This window comes from Nyctibius grandis, chromosome 5 (assembly GCF_013368605.1).
Source record: "Nyctibius grandis isolate bNycGra1 chromosome 5, bNycGra1.pri, whole genome shotgun sequence".
Classification (NCBI taxonomy): Eukaryota; Metazoa; Chordata; class Aves; order Nyctibiiformes; family Nyctibiidae; genus Nyctibius; species Nyctibius grandis.
Genome location: NC_090662.1, coordinates 4,346,344 through 4,359,411, shown reverse-complemented (window position 1 = coordinate 4,359,411; position 13,068 = coordinate 4,346,344).

Below are 13,068 nucleotides of genomic sequence, written 5' to 3'. Positions count from 1 at the left end.
ATTAATCACGGCTGTGGGGCCGCTTGGGGATTGCTGGCCCACGAAAACGCTTCAAGGCAGAAGATTTCTTGAGAGCTTTTGATTTATGAACTTACCACCAAATGTGCCGAACACACAGACAAGATAAGTGCACGCTGGACATGAAACTAATTACATGCTATCTGCAGCCAGCCGTTCATGAGAAGGTAAATTAATGCTTGGCCATGAGACAGAGGATACTTTACACCGTTTGCAGCCTGGCTCCCAAGAGTACGCGCACACACAGGTACCCCATGACCTGGGGATCGGCTCTCGCGTGGTTTAATGCTATTCCTCGGCGCTTCTCCAATTTACCACGTGCTGAAGCCTTCTAGGAGCAACGCGTGGACACATGGATGTGCCTGGTCACCAAACCTGGAGAAAAGAAGGCTCAGGGGAGACCTTCTAGCAGCCTTCCAGTACCTGAAGGGGCTACAGAAAAGCTGGAGAGGGGCTTTTTACAAGGGCATGGAGTGACAGGACGAGGGGGAATGGTTTTAAACTGAAAGAGGGGAGATTTAGATGAGATCTTAGGAAGAAATTCTTTGCTGTGAGGGTGGTGAGACACTGGCCCAGGTTGCCCAGAGAAGCTGTGGCTGCCCCCTCCCTGGCAGTGTTCAAGGCCAGGTTGGATGGGGCTTGGAGCGACCTGGTCTAGTGGAAGGTGTCCCTGCCCGTGGCAGGGGAGTTGGAACTAGATGATCTTTAAGGTCCCTTCCAACCCAAACCATTCTGTGATTCTATGATTCTATGAAACCAGCCCACTTTTAATGGCTCTGGGAGCGTTTCTCCGTCCGCTGTTCTGACCGAGCACAGTCTGGGTAGAGTTTTTCTTTGCAAGGTTATTTCGTGCTGGATCAGTTCCCCAGCTCAGCCCATTGCACAGCCCCACAGCACCAAGGCAAGGGATTTGGGAGCTGTGGAGCTGTTAAATAGAGAAAGGCAGCCTTAGCAACAGGTAATGTGAGGACGGAGCTTGGGGCCACCAGCTGACACAGGAGACGAAGCATCAGGGAAAAGACTTCTTGTGAGGAGGGGTCTGCTTGGAAGACTCTCCATAAGGGTAAGCTCCTGGAGGGGGGGGCACGGAGATGGCACCCATCACCTGATGGCATTTTGCGGGCACCCAGGCTCCAGAAGCACCATGGGGAGTGGAGAACCTGTCTCGGAGCAGTCGTTGAAGCCTGCAAAGGTGATGATGGGGAAGAGGAAAGCCAGGAAGGAAGAGGCACTTCCCCGTGCCCATGCCGGGAGGATGCAGCACATAATTTCTGGTGCAGAGGTCACAGTTTCCACAGCACTTCCCGAGGCTCAGCCTGACCTCCCTAACCACAGGGAACTAAAGCACGTCTCTAATCTACCCACTCACGAAGCCTGTTATCCACCCAAGCGATGCCTAACAGGAGAAAGCACTCCCGGGATGGACGAGCACAGCACTGGGAGGTGCCTTAGATTAGACTCTGGATTTAGGCTCTGCCACATCCCATCCCCAGTCCAGCATGGTCCCATCTGCCCGAAAGAGCTCCTTCAACATCCCAAAAGGGCAGATTTCTCCCTGCAACCCTTCAGATGTGCTTAAACTTCTCCATCAGCTCATCCTCACACTTACTACTAGCATGGTTGTTACTACCTCCATCAATGGTGCGTGGGGCTGCCTCCAGGGGGCAAGCCAGGATGCCTAAATTAGCTATAGGGAACCTGTATAGGTGACTTCAGTCTGTCCAGGAGCAGCGAGGTATCCCTGGCAGAGACCAAGTCTCCTGCTCTGCTCACCCTGCCGGAGCCCCCCAGCTCTATGGGGTGCCCTGGGTGGAAGCATCTCCCTACCTGGGCATCTCCCACTGGGTAAATAAGCAAGTAGAGCAGATACTGGCAGTGCTGAAGCATGTTACTGATGGACACCTGGGGTTTCGGTGGCCTCAATCCCCTTGCTCCCTCCTGCCCTTCTCCCAGTTTCATGGATGCTCTTCCAATAAAAAGGACAATAAAAGCCAGATCCCAGTGAAGCGTCGCAGGTGTGGGAGCACCACTGTGCCTGGTGTTTGCTTTCCTGAATGGGGGCCCACTTTGTGTTAGACCCTCTGGTCCTGGCTCCGGGTCTTGCTGGGAATGGTGATGCCATGGATGAGGGTCCTGCTGGTGATGGCGATGCTGCAGGCAATGGTCTTCGCTGGGGATGGTGATGCTGCAGGCAAGGGTCCCACTGGTGATTGCGATGCCAGGGGCGAGGGTCTTTGCTGGGGATGGCAATGCCGTGGGCAAGGGTACCACTGGGGATGGTGATGCTGTGGGCACGGGTCATGCTGGGGACAGTGATGCCGCAGGCAAGGGTCTTGCTGGGGATGGAGATGCTGTGGCTGAGGATCCCACCAGGGACGACGATGCCATGGGTGAGGGTCCTGCTGGGGACCCCCCTGGCCCTGGCAATGCTGCTTGCTGCTCAGATGCAGGTCCTCATCTCAGCCCGCCTGCGAGGCTCCTGCTGCTGGTCGCTTCCCAAAGCCCAGTCAGATGACAGGGTTATTTACCAAGCCTGGCAGGAAGGAAAGGCCATAAATTCCCCAGATATAACGGCTGAGTCAGAGAACGAGGCGGCTGCGGCCAATTCCAGCCTGGCCTGGAAGAGCGGCTTAAAGGGAGGAGATAAGGTCAGCTGTGGCTTGTGCTGTCCACCCCTAACCCGGGAGGTCCCTCGGAGGCTAAGAGGGATGAGGAGGTATCGGACAGCAGGTCCCGCTGGCTCCCGGCAGACCCGGAGCTGCTTTCCCCAGGCAGGCCACCCTGCGTTTGCTTCCCGTGCTGGGAGGCAGCAGTTTTCTTTGGTCTCCTGCCCTGCTCGAGGATCACGGTTTGGTTGAAAGGCCTTGCAGACAGCCTGCCCTCCCACCCCGGGGATCACTGCTTCTCTGGCAGGAAAGCAAAAGGTTCAGCCTTTGGTCCTGAAGACCACGTATTATCTTCTGTGGAGTTTTTGCAACCCCCTGGGTTTTTTAAACAAAATAATTGCACGTTCCTAAAATTAGCCCTGATGCACTGCAAATGCAAATTCAACACATTTCATTAAGCAAAAAAAAAAACTACGCCATAAGGAGACATTTGGATCCATTCACATGCATGTCTTTTTCCTCTGTTTGTTTGGTTGTTTGGGAGCAAATTCTCCAGCAGGCTTCAAGCAGCCACAAAGCAAACTGGATAAATATTATATCTCCAGAAGGCTTTATCCCGCACCGCCTGCTCCTGCCCCTCACAGCATACGGCCCCCACGGTTGACCCACCCAGACCTTGTCCCTGATAATTTTGCTCCTGGTCCCCTCATCAGTTGCTGCATCCATTCTTTCTGCTCTCTCCAGGTTTTTTCCTGCTCCAGCAGACATCTCAGGGACACTCTAGACCTCTTGGGAAGGACTTCCAGTGGGTGATGATGGAGGGACCTATGGTCTCCAACCCCCTGTCCCAATCATTTAGGGCTTTGCAAAAGCTCTGAGAATTGCACAATGCGCCGCTGGAGGACCAGATCCCACCACATCTCCAGGCCTCTTGGGTGTCACCGCTCTGTTTACCTCCCCTCTTCAGGACTCTTTTCCTGGTGTGGTAAAGTTGTCTCAGGCACCAGCATCATGGTGCTGCAGCCCCAAGAACAACTGGTGATGCCCCGACCAGGGCATCTGCTATAGGCAGGCACAGCCAGGAGAGAGGATGGGGTGCTGGGACCTGCTGTAGAAACCACAGGTGAAAATAGCATATCTCCTGCCATCTCCAGCTCTTCCTCCTCTCCCTCCACCCTCAATCCCCAGCAGATCCTGAGAAGGCTGACAGATGAAGGTCTCCCCTTCCCATCGTGGCTCCTGGCTCCCTCATTGAGGGTAACGCACTTCCCGTTGCCAGCCTGATTTCCTTGCACTATTGAGCTTTAAACTGTGAGGAAAGAGAAAAAGTGATGAAATCAGCCCCAGCAACAGCCTGTGTGCTTCTAGCCTGCTGAGAGAAGGCATGAATGCTCCCAGGTCTCTGTCCTCCGCTGCTCCCTCTCTCCTGACAGCCAGGAGAGCTTGGCTCAGTGCTCCAGGGACACGGCTTATGCTACTCGAGCGATTCACGGCCATTGCTCAAGACCTCACGGATGGAAAGGTCTTGAGCAACAGCCGTGAATCACCCAAGTAGCATAAAGAGAAGGCGGTCAAGGAGCATTTTAGGTGACAGGGGAATGTGTAGGCAAGCACAGACCTGGGAGGTTTCTGGTGGAACCAGTTTAAGCCATGCCAGCGAGTCGGAGCACTGAAGGCAGCGTGGAGACGGGATGTGTTTGAAGGCACAACGCTGCTCTCAGGTGGGCTGCTGGGCTGCTCATCACCAGCCTTTCAAGTGGTTTTTGTTGCAGGTGGGGAAAGGAGGCAGGTAGTAAACCTGGAGAAGGTGGCTTTGTGCACCGGGACACACGGCTGCCCTGTTTGCTCCAGAAACTTATCTCTAAATATCAAACCAGCTAAGGATGAGGAGGGCTGGGTCTGCAGAAAGACCTGTGAATGACACCCATAAGTATATTTGGAGGGTTAAAAAGAGAGACTGAGTGGGCTAAGCGGTGAGTAATGAAGGTGTCACTCAACAAGATGAAATCTTTCAGTGTATTGAACGCCGCTTTGTATTGGATGGAAATTTCCAGATGTTTGGAACAAAAGTGGATCTAAACCAGAGAAAACTCTTTATTATTTACCAAACTGCTTCAAATTTACTGTCATCTGTGTATCTCATTTTATATTGGAAGGCATCGTCCTTCCAGATCATTAGCAAAGATGTTAATGAAACTTGATCTTTAGCCCTGACTCTTGTTCTACCCCGATAAATACGCCTTGCTCAACGTAGCGCACTCTTGTTCGGGATTACTTACTGCATTTCAATGTGTTTTCAGTTTGTACAAACCACATTTCAGGCCAATGCATTTTTTTTTCTAATTTTTTTATTTCCTAAGACAAAGAAGCAAAATACATTAGTCAAAATAAAAACACATGTTCAAAAAGGCTGCGCTGTCTTCCTCCTCCGGCTGTGCCATTCTCTAACAGCATTCCTCTTCACACCAAAAAGAGCTGGAAAAGAAGAAAACCTGGCAGTTTTCTGTGCCCATCACCCCTCGAGTCTGACTCTTGTCTCGTGGTAATTTTATTTGGCATCTGCAAATTTTCTCCCCATTGACACTCCCTATTGTGTGGACAGAACTAAGCTCTAAATATTTCATCGTGATTTTTTCATAAATATTCGTTCTATTACTTTTATAGGCTGGTGATTGCCAGAATTATATTCTCTCCTTTTTTCTTTTAAATCATCACTGCATTTCCTTTTTTCTGCCTCCTAGGATCATATTGTCCAAAGATTTTAAAATATAGCCGCCCAAGGATCAATATGTTCATTAACTAATCCCATTATTAGCAGCTGAGAAGGAATACCGGAAGATGTCTGCAACCTACACAGATCGATTACTTAAATATAAAATTTCTCAAGAACCATTTTTTCCTCTTTCTCCTTCTCCTTTCCTTTCTCCCAGCACTCGGAGGACAAGATTTCAAGGAGCGCTCAGAGTATTGGCCCTTTTGGCTTGTCAACAGTGTCGTTTTCCTCCTCGCTCACCTCCCTGCTACATTTTTGGGTGTACAAGCCCTTCTTAATCCTTTGACAAAGTCCAACTAGTTTTGCTGCCTGGCTCGCTGTCCTTCTCCCAGCAATCCTTCACTGTCTCAAAAGGCTCCTGCTTGGTTACCTCCCTCCGTTCTCCAGCCACGGGCAGATGTTCACCCCGCGGAGGGCTGTGCCAGCTGGAAATGTCACCGTGTCCCAGCTAATAGTTACCGTTCTCATCTGGAAAGGACGGTCTGCACCACTCCATCAATGGCAAGTATCGTTCTGACCCCAAATCTGCTGTGTCCACTCCAACGAGTGATGCTGCTTCATGTTAAACAGGCTGGGGCAGCTGGTGGGTGGGGAGGAGCGGCTGGAGGGGGAGCACGTCCCGTGGCACAGCTGGTTCCAGGAGCGCACATCTGTCCACGGCTCCCCATCCTTGAGGAGCCTCTTGAGACTGAGCCTTGGCCAGCTTTTACTTTGGACAATCTCCTGGCCTTCAGCCCTGGGTAGAGCCTGGTTTGGGATTTTCCAGTCTTCTCCCTCACTACTGGCTTTTACTGTCCTTTCAAGCGTAGATTTAAAAACCCCCAAATCCCTGTTTTGCTTTCTAGCCCTATGCAATCCTCTCCATCACCCTACTGACCTCCATTCACAAGCTTCACATCCAAGGTTTCCCATCCATTCCCAGTCTGTAAGAAGCAGGTTTAGGAAGGTCTTCCAAGCATAACTCATCAAACGAGTGCACGCGGCAGACTCTTGCATTGGGATGAGCTGCTGAGTTGTAGAGAAATGGAGAGGGAGCGGAGGATTGGCAGCAAGACAGCACGACCCAGTACTTTTAGGGAGGTTGGGGTGGTCCTTCAGGCTTACAGCGGGAGCTGCCTAGCACTGACGCTGCAACGGATGGTGCTGGTTAGCCACGGGCTCCTTTTCAAAGCATTATGCCACCCTCCGGCTCCAAGGAACTGGCGACTCAACCTCACACCACGCAGCCGTAACCAGCTGTGACAGCTTTGATTTCGCCTGCGCTTGCCGTGCCGCCTCCAGGCTCTGCTACACCAGCCAGAGGAACTGGCCCTTGCTGACAGCTTCGTCACCTTGGGCTGCCAGCAGCTCGGTGCCCCGACGAGTGACGCTGGCGAGGGCTGCTCCCAAAATAGCAGGGAGGCTCCTGGCTTTGGGGCAGATGTCCCCTGCACTGGCCTTGTTGTGGGGGACGCACTTGATGCCAGTGTTTCTGCAGCCACCATCCAGACGTGCATCTGTGGAAGGAGGAAAGGAATCACAGAATCACCGAATCAATCAGGTTGGAAGAGACCTCTGGGATCATCGAGTCCAACCATTGCCCTGACACCACCATGTCAACTAGACCATGGCACTAAGTGCCATGTCCAGTCTTTTCTTAAACACATCCAGAGATGGTGACTCCACCACCTCCCTGGGCAGCCCGTTCCAGTGGAGGAGCATTTCAAGTGCAGAAGCATTTTGAGGGGCCCCTACTCATGCCCGAAGCACTACCCCCATTACACGGAAAGCACAGAAAGTGGAAAAACCATCCCACTTTAATCACTATCGTGATTAAACTGAGAACCCACAGTGATTCAGTATCAGATTGCAGCCCTGACATGGGGAATAATCGCTAAATCACACGGACTCGATGGTCATCGCCTCGCGGGACAAACAAGAGCGGCAATGTCAGCCTGCAGGCCTGCATTCTCCTGTAGGATGGCTCCTGTGTATTTTAGCTTTCAGGTCTTTCTTCTTTCCCAGACCAGGCTGTGAAGGGATTTCTCTGAAAGCAACTCAGAAACTGTGTGTGATTTTGACTGCATGCACCCAGCAGATCCTGGTGCACGACGTGAACAAGCTAATGCAAAGCCCTTGAAGGTCTTACTATTTTATCTGCTTAGTATGTAGCTAGAGGAGAGTAAGCAGTGAGAGAAGGTCACAGGCTTAGGGGATCCTGGGGCTGGCAGGGATGAGCCTGGAGGTTCACTCACCACCACCCTGGCTGCAGCTCTGCAGAAGCAATCCCTGGGGGGAACCACCAGAAATTATCCAAGGAAGGATCTCTACAGCCTTTTACTCCTGAACAAGGGAGTCATTTCCCCTGGAAATACCCCAGACAACGCCCAAACACCTCATCCCTTCTCCTTACAAACTCTGCCATGGCAGGGATGCTCTATTATCTTTCCAATCACAGCGATTTGCCTTTCCTCTCCCAACTCCATAATAATAGTTGGTCTTCAGAGGGCATTTTCCCTACATTTTCCCCATGCCAGGGAGCTCTGTTTGTGGTGGTTTATACAGAGGGAAACTGAAGCAGAGACACAAGGTAAATGCATTTTTCAGTGCATTTTTAGGACAAGAGGACATAGCTGAGGCTATGAACCCGCCAGGGGAGGTTCAGGTTGGACATTAGGAAGCATTTCTTCTCAGAAAGGGTCATTAGACATTGGAACGGGCTGCCCAGGGAGGTGGTGGAGTCACCATCTCTGGATGTGTTTAAGAAAAGCCTGGACATGGCACTTAGTGCCATGGTCTAGTTGACAGAGTGGTGTCAGGGCAATGGTTGGACTCGATGATCTCAGAGGTCTCTTCCAACCTGACTGATTCTGTGATTCTGTGAATTCTGCTAGAGCTCTCAGGAGTTGTGGCTCGTCTGGACCTTCTCCCCCACCAGCCCGCCAGTGCTGAAATCACTGTGAAACAGAAAACAGATATTTGGGCAGAACTTTCCCCAAACAAGTGTTAAATTCTCATCCTACCTCCAAAGACTTGCCCCCGCTGCCCTGGGCAAGCCACCGAGTTTATTTATGAGTCAGAAATAATGACGCCTCCTCACTTAGCAGCATGAGGATGCAGAAAAGAGAATATTGCTTAGCAGTGCTAAAACCCTACCACGCTCCTGTTATCCGTGGATTTCTGAACCTGCTGCTCCTTCACGCACTTCATCGACATGTTCACAGTTGCTGTTTATTTAATTGAATTATTTAGCAGCAAAAGCCTTCCTAGCAGTGTTTTGACTCTCCAAGAGGTTTGTGTCTGAGATGCAGATGTGCCAGCTACAACCTGCTGCCTGCAGACATCAAATTGTTGGAGGACATTCAGATGAAACAGTTCTGGTACGTAGAGCCCTAGAGCCCAACGTACCCCACCTGTGTTCTCCAGGCTGTCACAACGCTGTTATTGGTAAAGTTTTCACCGACTCTCACTACGCTGAATTAAGGCCTACAGATGGCACCGAGCCGAAATATGATGGATGAATTTGCAAGCGCAAGCCAACGGTGGGTGGAAAATGCATCTTGGAAACCAGCTTGGTAGCACTTCGATGCCTTCTGAAGTCTTACCAGAATGTGAAAGCATACCTGGCATTTTGCAGCTGTAAATATGGTCTTCACAGCCACGTACAGCTGCACAGATGCTGCTTATCTTTGTGTTCTCCTGGAACAAAACCTTGCTTTATTTTTCTCACTTCCAAAATAAACTTCCTTTTCTGCACTCCCACAGAGAATCGCCACCGGGAAGAAAAGCTGTGCAGAGTTTTCTATCCAGCAGATTGCCTCTCTGTTCCCTCTACCCTGAGAACCTGAAAGCAGAGCAGGGCTACTGTTTACAGAAAACCAAAGAGCATTTAAAGATGTCTGGTATCTAAATACATCCATTTCTGATTGAAAGAAGCTGAGCTAGTCACATTGAAGGAGCTAATTAAAATGTAAACAGCATCGCTTTTAATTGCTAGCGCTAAAAATTGTCATTATTTTAAAAGTCGAGGTGCATAAGAATATGTGTTTAATTGCAAAAAGAAGGAGGAGGTGAATTTTAAATGTACTTTGGAGATGCTGCAGTCTGAGCTCTGGCTGGTTGTTTCCATGAGAAAATGTAGTGGGCTTTTTCACCCCGCAAGTCCTTCGATGCAGACACACAGTTTGATATTTTTTTTTTTCTCTTTGAATGCGTCTGTTTGTTTGTTTGTTTGGCTTTTCTTCTTCAAAATCCTATTTCCCATCTTCTACAATTCTCACTCTTGGAGGAGTCTGGAAATCAGTCCAACGCTTCCAGATCAGACATTATTGGATGTTTTTCTGTTCACGCTGGTAAATTGCTCGATTGTGTGTAATTAGTTAAAGATGTGAAGTGCCGACTAAGTGCTAAGTAATGTTACGTAAGTGCAATGTATGGCAGACACACTGTGCCACAAAAAGCATAATGCTATTTTGCACTTAACTAGCACCTTTTTCCCCAGGTTGGCAGAGCTCCTCACTATCGCTGCTGGAGGTTGTCAGCACCCCGGCAAATTAGGTTTTTGTTTTAATACGCGTTTACAGCTGAGAGAACTGAGGCACAGAGCAGTTAAGTGCCTTATCCCCATTCCCCTGGTGAGTCAGCAGCTGAGCCGCGCAGCAAAGCCAGGCATCCCAAGTCCCACCGCTGGCTCTGGGTAGGGGTGATGTCCCCTGCCAGGAGCTGGGGCTCCGTAAGCCCTGACTGCACCATTGGCAAAACCCTGGGGTCATAGTCCAGGGACAAGCTGGGAGTGATTGCGGAGGGAGAGGATGTTTCGTATGGGCTCTGCAGACATCGCAGCCCGCCAGTGCACGGGGAAAGGACTGCTGGGTTGGTGCATGGCCATGGGGGCTGGTCGTAGGTGTGCTGAGTGGCTTGTGTCTTGAGAAATGTTCCCAGCCTGGACATGGAAAAAACAAAGGATGAAGAGCCCATCTCTTCCCTCTCCATGGTCAACCACTTGTTAGAAAGACCAATTTCCTTTGAAGGTGGCAGGCTTCTGCTTCTAGCAATGCGTTTTCTTAGGGCTTGCTGCATTGAGGAGGGAGAGGAAGAGCAGCTTCATCTCTTGCTGGCGAGCTCACATAATTTTCCAGCTCATGCCCATCCCACGAATACCCACTGGACCAAGCTACCCATTAACTTGAGGACTTTCCACCTGCGAAACCCAAGCAGCCATGCAGTGAGTAAGCACAGGCTGGGAGGTGGTTGAGGCACAGCAGCCCACTGCTCTGCGCCTAAGGTGACCAGCCAGGAGCTGGGACTTGCCACCTCAATGGGATGCTGGTCTAGACCCATCCAGGATGGCCCTGGAGGGCTTTGGGCAAGATGCGCATCATCCCTGCTGCCCTGGTGCCCCGGCTCCGTCCCCTTTCACAGCATCGCTATGGTCCCCCCTGTCCTCCTTCTGGTGAGCAGAGCCCTTGCAGCCTCTCCCTCCGCCTCCAAGGCGTTTTCTCCAGGCCTTGAATTGCTTTTGTAACTGTGCCCTCTTCGGATTTTCAACATCCTCTGGAAAATTTGATTTCACGCCGTATTTATACGTTTAACAAAAATAATTCCAAACACCAAAAACAAGCCGTGCCCTGACTGGCATTACGTAGCATTTGTGATAATTGGATTCTCAGAAAGCCAAGCACTTTCTGGGTTTTAATGAGATTCAAACTTTAATTACTGCGTCCCTTTCCCAGGCAGGGAGTGGAAGCAGGGAGGAAAATGACCATAATCAGGTCTTCGGCATGTTGCAAGAGACAGCCTCCATGGATCGCGTTTCAGTTCCTTAATGAGGGGCCATTCTTGCCACGCACAGTTGGAAAGCCAGTTTCTCTTGCATCGTGGGCTACATTTACATCCCTTAGGATTTTGGCCACAAACCACTGCTGCTTCCTCTCAGAAGAAGGCACTTCTCCACTGCTGGAAAACCAGCAGAGATGAACCTGCAGGACAAGAGAGGGAGACAAAGACATGCCAGGGGCTGGTGCACACTTTCATTAAGGTCTTGATGATGATGATAACACAGAGTGGTCCCTTGAGCAGGGTCTAGGGTCCCTGCAGGTCCAGCATCAGCTTCCTGCAAGCCCCCTTCACGGCTCTTCTCCTCCTGCACGGTGCAGATCGCAGGCAAATCTTGCCCATAAGGCTCAGATGACTCATTTGCTGTCTTTCTCACTTCCCCGCCTCCATCCTGGAGGATGCAGTGTTTTGCAGAGTCTTATCTGCACTGAGGTTGGAGGAGGCAGATGAATGCAGTGGTTTCATGTCTGCAGAGGGACAGCTTCAACAGAGGGATGGGGTCATTAACAGAAACGCTTCAGCTTTATCTGGGAGGAATCAAGATACGGCGTGGTCATCTGAGAGGACCTTTAAATTGCAATGTTCAGCCTGTGTGATGATGTTCAGATCCAAGCCAAGAGAAATTAAAAAAAAAGAAAAAGGGCTTTGTTAGACACCAGATCAAATTCGTCACAAATGAGTTGATATGTTGCCTTACGGTGTTCCCACATCCGCTCATTTTATGGAGTGATAAGAAATCTCTCCATCCACATGTTCTTCATAGCCCCATGGCTTAACTTTTGTTATTCCATCACCCTTTAGATGGTCAGCGATTTACGTTGCGCCTTGCCTTTCCCCTTGCTGTATTCAGGACTGAAGTCAGAATTGCCAGGTAAAAACTTCCAAGATTGCTCCTTTCAGTTTCCTGACCTCTTTTCCAGCTATCTCCCTGGTTTTCCATCACTTATAAAAGGTCACCACTGTTGCTTCTTGTCCTCTCTCAGCAGTCTGGAGTACATGCTGTCTTTGCCTAATACATGCAAGCGTTTTCTTGGAATTACCTCCTTTTTAATTGCTAGCTGGTTTCACATTCAGTCGTGTACTCTAGATGCCTACACAGCGAGACGTGACTGCTTCTTGCTGGCAGCAGGGGAAGCCAAGGTCTAAGCGGGCAGGAGCAGTGGGTGGCTTGAATCACTCTTGACATGAGACACCCCAGCAGTCGCCGTGGGCAGGTTTGGCACCTCCAGTCTGCCCATGGCTGTGATCTTCATCGGTTCCTGATGTTACCCAGCCACTTTCTCTGATTGTTGGACATCGGCAACTCAGCCAGCTTAGGAGGAGGAAACCCTTCTTCACGGCTGTGCGGTTGGCAGCAAATAAGCTGCATGGGGAGCTGGGGCAGGTGCTCGGGCTGGAGGAGCTCAGTGGGGCTGGTGCTGTGGGGGCAAAGCCTTGCATGGGGCCCAGAGCGCCCCTGGGGATGTGCTTTTTGTGGCCATACCCTCCAGCCTTGCCTTGGAGATGTCATGCAGAGCAGGTTTACGTCTTCTAGCCCTCATCCTCTGGAGAGAGACCTGTCTCTTTGGTACTCCCTGGGCTGGCATTTTTGCAAACCTTTTGCCCCCCGTTAACTGTTCTGTAGCATTGATCCCCCAGCTCAGTATTTTGCTGTTGCTTTTCCCCCCACCTTCCCTTTTCCCGTGCAAACCTGGCTTGACTCATGCTTTCTTCTTCGCTTGCTTTGCCCTTTTCCATTTCCAGGATGAGTTGTTTTTATCCTCAGAGCTGTGTATTCCCAGGGGGAGCCATGTCTGCTGCTGCTGCCCTGCCAGAGGAGGCAGAGCTGTTCTGCTTCCCCTGGGCTCTTTGTAGGGC